This window comes from Amblyomma mixtum, chromosome 3, assembly GCF_055824585.1.
Source record: "Amblyomma mixtum isolate Tamu chromosome 3, ASM5582458v1, whole genome shotgun sequence".
NCBI classification, from domain to species: Eukaryota; Metazoa; Arthropoda; class Arachnida; order Ixodida; family Ixodidae; genus Amblyomma; species Amblyomma mixtum.
The window spans coordinates 395,799,037-395,804,905 of record NC_143014.1 but is presented as its reverse complement, the minus strand read 5'-3'; the positions used below and the strand labels follow the sequence as shown (position 1 = coordinate 395,804,905).

At 43.7% G+C, this 5,869-nt stretch overlaps 1 pseudogene; it reads left to right on the top strand.

Annotated features, from left to right (window-relative positions):
* The first annotated feature begins 1,123 nt into the window (after positions 1-1,123).
* LOC149357264 (uncharacterized) lies at positions 1,124-3,993 on the top strand (annotated as a pseudogene).
* The last annotated feature ends 1,876 nt before the right edge of the window (positions 3,994-5,869 follow it).

The window sequence follows — 5,869 nt, the reverse complement described above, 5'->3', positions numbered from 1 at the left end:
AGCTTAATCAGTTGCCAAACACAGACAGATGTCGACACCGTTGAGTTTTTTGGCGACGTGTGCACATTGTTTGAATTATCACGTATTCACTCATTCACACTACGGTATCTGAGACTCTAGCTGGTCGATCGTGCGACCACTGCACATTGAAATATAGATAGTTGCAACGCTAAAACTTTAAACGCCCACCGTAAATGCTTGTCTCGGCTGAACTGCTCACTTATTCGTGCTGAAATTGTCGCAGAGATTGTGCACTACTGTCCTGGTTTTTCAATACCAAGTTTGAATGATGTACTTTCCTGATTTGATCAGAATTATAACTGTCTGTAGCATTGGCGGCAGATAAGCAACTTTCGCATAGTGCGCGTTTAACGTTGAAACAGTCACTGTTTATATTTGTTTCTCTGTGGAGATGCAATTGAAACCCCCCATGTGGATGACAAAAGTGATAGTTCGAACTTACCTCCCAGCAACAGTACTCTTGCACGATAATCGTAGCTCCCGTCATCTTCAATCCATTTCACAGGATAGTAGGCTGACCGCTCGAGCATTTGAGACATAGTAGACCTCTGTGGTATTTCTTTTAGCTTGCGCCTGTTTAAATGTTATTGTTTTGTTAGCACTGGTTGCTATTGCCAAGATGGATGTGTAGGTCCAAGGTCCATCAACCTGCCATTCTTGTGTATCATACAGTTTGCACAGGTGTCATCGGCCGCCATGTTTCAGACTACGTTATATATTACCTACATGTCACAACCCGTTCTGGTCTAGACTGTGAAAGCTAGAATTAGCGCTGAGAGGTGGTGCTCGTAACGTCCGTGAGTGCAGCACATATAAACTTGTATCGCTCGAAGAGTGCATCCTGAATATTGATAGTGAATTCCTTATGTATGCAGAAACGTCATGCCACCAGTGAGAGCACAAACCAAGATGCAACTGGTGCATTTGTCTCTCTCTTCAAGGACATGCTGTCGTTAGTGCTAACTGTGACAGCAGGTGATATGCTGTTAATGGTTCTGAGGTATGCACTTAGGGCAAAGTTAACATATAGTGCTCTGCTGCGCCTCATTGATATGATAAATGGTTTTTTAACCACCCTGTCCTTCCCCAGTCGAAGCACACGATGAGCAAGCTTTTGCAAAGCACTGGGACAAGTATGAGCTTCCATTATTATTGCCCACACTGCACAGTATATGTTGGCGAGGCAGTAGCAGACATTCCCCTGGAATGCTCTCTATGTGGTCATTCTTGTGGGTCATCTGCCATGGCAGATGCACCCTTTTTTGTGCTATTAGACCTTCCCTCACAGCTGTGCAAGGTGTTACAAAATCGCAGCTTTCTTGACCTGACACAGCCACTCCAGTCAAATGGCACGTTGTGTGATATTTACGATGGCATCATGTACCAGAACTTTGTTGCTAAGCTACAAGTCAAGCTGGGCACAGAATCAGCTTCACATTGAATGCAGATGGGAGCCCTGTATTCAAGTCGAGTGGTACATCAATTTGGCCTATTCAACTTATCATTAACGAGCTGCCACCGACAGAAAGAATGAAAAATTTGGTATTGGCAGGTCTCTGGTTTGGAAGAGACAAACCGCATATGGGCATCTTTCAGGGTGCCTTTGTGGAGGTTTTGAACAAATTATCACAGGAAGGATTTGAACTTGAACATAAAGGCAAAAAACAAAACTTCAAGGCCTTCTGCATTTGTTGTGCAGTTCATTCTGTGGCCAGGGCCCCCATGCAGGGTTTGACACAGTTTAACGGATACTACAGCTGTAATTGGTGCCTGCATAGAGGGGAGAGGGTTGGGAGGTCAACAAAGTACCCTGTAGAAGAAGTAGACACTGCTGAAAGGAGCGAGGAGCAGATGGTTTCAGACATGGAGAGGGCAGTTGTAGAGGAGAGACCTATTAATGGCGTAAAATCTTTCTCCGCACTCATCAACTTGCAGTAGTTCAATATAGTGTGGAGCTTCGTTCCTGACTATATGCACTGTATGCTGTTGGGAGTGGGGCGCCAGTTTCTGAACATCTGGCTTTAGTCAGCAGGCTCTCCATTCTACTTAGATCGCTGTCAGGCTGCAGCAGATGAAAAATTGATGAGCATCACACCTCCCAGATATGTCAAGCACACACCAAGGTCCACAAAAGAGAGGCGATGGTGGAAGGCAAAGGAATTCGAGAACGGGGTGCTCTTCTATAGTGTGCCTGTGCTGGATGGCATTTTGGACAGGAAGTACCTGCAGCACTGGGCATATCTGGTGGAGGCTTTGCATATCCTGCTGGAACACAAGGTGTCATTTCCTGACCTTGCTCATGCAGAGAGTCTCCTCCTGGACTTCCATGGCCGCACTCAAATCCTTTATAGAAAAGCAAGTATGACTTATAATGTGCACCAGCTTCTCCACATTGGCAAGAATGTATGGCACTGGGGTCCATTATGGGCTCACTCTGCATATCCGTTCGAGGCAGGGAATGGCATCTTGAAGGAGGCTGTCAAGGCTGCCAATGGTATTCCTCATCAGCTGTGTCGTGTGCTGCAGATTGAGGGAGTAGTTGATACATGCCTGAAACTTTCTACCCATGAAGGTGCCATTCAGTACTGTGCTTCACTAGATGCAGTACAAACCAATAAAAGTGTTAATCTCTGAGGGGTTGCGCTTCTTTGGCCGAGGAAGGCCTTACGTGCCCTCTGCCAGCAGTAGCACCTTAACTGAAGAGCTACAGGTAGAAAACAGTGTTGAATATGCTCACTTATGTCAAAATGGTCGCATATTCACTGGCGAAAGCTATGCCAGAAACAAAAAGACAAATAACTCCGTGGTGCAGTTGCTGAATGGCACTTTTGCTGTTATTGTAAGCATCATTAGCTGTGGTCCCACATATGCTCTTGTGCGCCCAATAAAATGCAGTGCCGTGAAGTATGGCACTCTTGAGTTGAACCACCTGTTCAAAGTTCTTTGATTCACAAGGGACCTAAAACTTGTGCCATTTTCTTTAGTGAGCAACATTTGTGTATTTATGGACGTAGGAAGTGTGTTTCTTTCACCTATACCTAGCTGTTACAGTTGATTGCTTATTGCTGGTTTGGTTTCATTTTTGTGGTTTAATGTCCCAAAGCGACTCAGTCTATGACGGAAGCCGTATTGAAGGGCTTTGGACAATTTAAACTACCTGGAGTTGCTTAACGTGCACTAACATCACACAGCACATTGGTGCCTAGCGTTTCGCCTCCTTAATTATTGAGCTACTTTGGCAGGGGCTTATTGCTGGAATTTAACATCCTGCAACTGACTGAGCGATGATAGAGACCTTAGCGTAGGCTTCTGGATTTTAAATAATTTTTCATTTGAGAATTTTATTTTAGTTGTAGCATTGTACAGATTGCGGGCCATGTGTGCCCACCGCAGTCAAAAAATGACCTGAAATGTCATGCTCAAGAAGAAAATGCTTTAGGCACCATGCTGCCTTGTAGGATCTAGTGTCTGTATAAAGGAACAGTGTGCCATAAGACAATTACAATATCGGTGGTAGTAAAATGGGCAATGAAAAGGTGGAATTTGAGGCATGCAATGAAAGACCAAGGGTTCTGCAGAACCCATTGTGAGAACCGCTAAGATTAATACAGTTCCATTGTACAAGAGTTGAAATCAGGCTGAAATGTGATCCATTTAGCAGAGCATCACAGTTTATTCTGTATTGTGTAACATGTTGCACACTGATTAGGTTAGGTGTAATTGTGAAGTGTCTTATATTTTAACTGATAGATATTTACATGCTGAAACCTATTCTCTGAGCTGTAAGGTACAAGTGTTTTGGAATAATTTTCAAACACTTTGCATTTTTTAATTTGCACTGGTATCACAACACAAACACAGTTTTGTGTTTCGTCTCCACTGAAATGGTGCCACTGCTGCTAGTGTTTGAGTCCATGACTTCGTGTTGAACAGCCATATACTGTGGCCATTGAGGCACTGCTGCAGATGTGAGTTTCCAACCCAACACAGTGTTGCTAGTGTACTGTGACGGCATATGGTAGTAATATTGTCCCAAAGCAATGCTGGGCTTGATATATGCTATAACTAAGGACTGCCTCATATTACTTCAGAGCAAGGGCTCTGTAATGTGCACAAATAGCAATCCTAGCAGACTCACGAGAAATACACATTACGTTTTTCAGATATGTGTTGTCGCATTGTAAGCTCTGTCGAATGATTCCTACCAACTTTCTGTCCTCTCAGGCATATTTTTCCATCATTTAAAGTGAGTGTGCTTGTTAAGTACTGCAGTGGGATGCCTCAGGGACTACACTACTGCAGGAAGGAAAAGCATGTTACATAACTTCTGGAAAATATTTTTGATTACTTTCACACACAGGTTGTCACTGGACTCTAGGAACTGTTGGCTTTCATCTCAGTGAGACTGAGTTGCATAATTTGAACTGAAATGCACATGAACTTTTTGGTACTCGGCCTCCATGTGATTGGATGTCCATGTACTGGATTAATATTCAGTAGGCACATATCAGAGTTCGTATTACGACTTGCAGGTATATTTTTCTTTGGGGTAGAATTCTTATGCCAGTAAGGAAGCATTATTGCGATTGTATTCGAATGTTTGTGTTCTAAGTGCATATCTCAGACCATTTTGACCTTCATGCCTTTCATCAGAATGTGTGGTTTGCTTGTAGCCTTCCTCTGTGTGCAGTGCACTTCACCTATACTTTGCCCTCCTTATGAAGTAAATAGCCAGGGACAGATTTATGAGGCATGTCCAGAAAGTAAACATACAAAGGCCAAATACCATAACCGAAGTGAAACCTAATTGCTAGTGCACCTGATTTGCATTTGGCCGAACTATGAGTTTGACACATAATGTTCTGAGTTGCCTATGTGCCACAAAAGCCAGCACAACACATTTGGCTGAACTATGTACATCGACAGTCATTTTTTTTTCATGAACTTCTGTTTTGACGAGAATTCACGGCACCACTTTGCCACATTCTCCTGGCTCGTTCAAACAACCGCACAAACTTCTGTGAATGTCCACTGGTGGTTTGCCCCTTGTGTGCAGAAAGCATATCATGGATTGCAACTCATATTTTTAAGGATCAATGCAGGCATTCTGAATTCTTGCTACTTGACCAGACACTGGCAAAACACTGAAAACTGGCGGGCAGTAGAAATCGTGTGGTCCAAGGTGTAGGGCAGTGCTGGCACCCCTCAGCTAGCTGTCTTTGTAACTTGGTGGCTAGCACGCAAGGTATTGTCACTTTCCAGACACTCCTCATATAGTCTTATAAAGCTCACTGCGGTGGCAATGGAGGCTGTCCACCCAATGGCATCTGCTGCTTTGTGATATTCCAGTTCATCCCACTACACTGAGACACCTGGCAGCCACATAAAATTTCACACTAGGGGGTTTCATGATGGCATTGGTTGGTAGGCCTTTTTTTTGAAAGGCATTTGCAGCTTTGTTCTCGAGTTGTGCCTGGCTCTAGCAACTCTTACAGCATATGTGTGTAAAGGGAGGGAAGGGGGTAGTACGTCTGCCATGAGTCTTGAAACTTTGACAAAAAGAATGGGGGCCATTGCAGCTCTCTCATGGCAATCTCACTTTAGGAGGGGGCTTGCCTCCCCCCTTCCCCCCGCCCCGTTTCCTTAATTTGTCCCTGATGTCTTCATGAAAACGGTACACGTAGTGTTGATAAATCCAGCTGTAATTTTCATTATTTCAATGTGGGCCATTTTTGGGGTGCTGTATGTTTTTATCTTGATGCTGTATGTATGTTTTGCATCTCTGAAAGTCTTGAGTAGTGTTTTTGTTTCATAATTTTTATGCTTTCTCGTGATGTTTTTTGCTTTG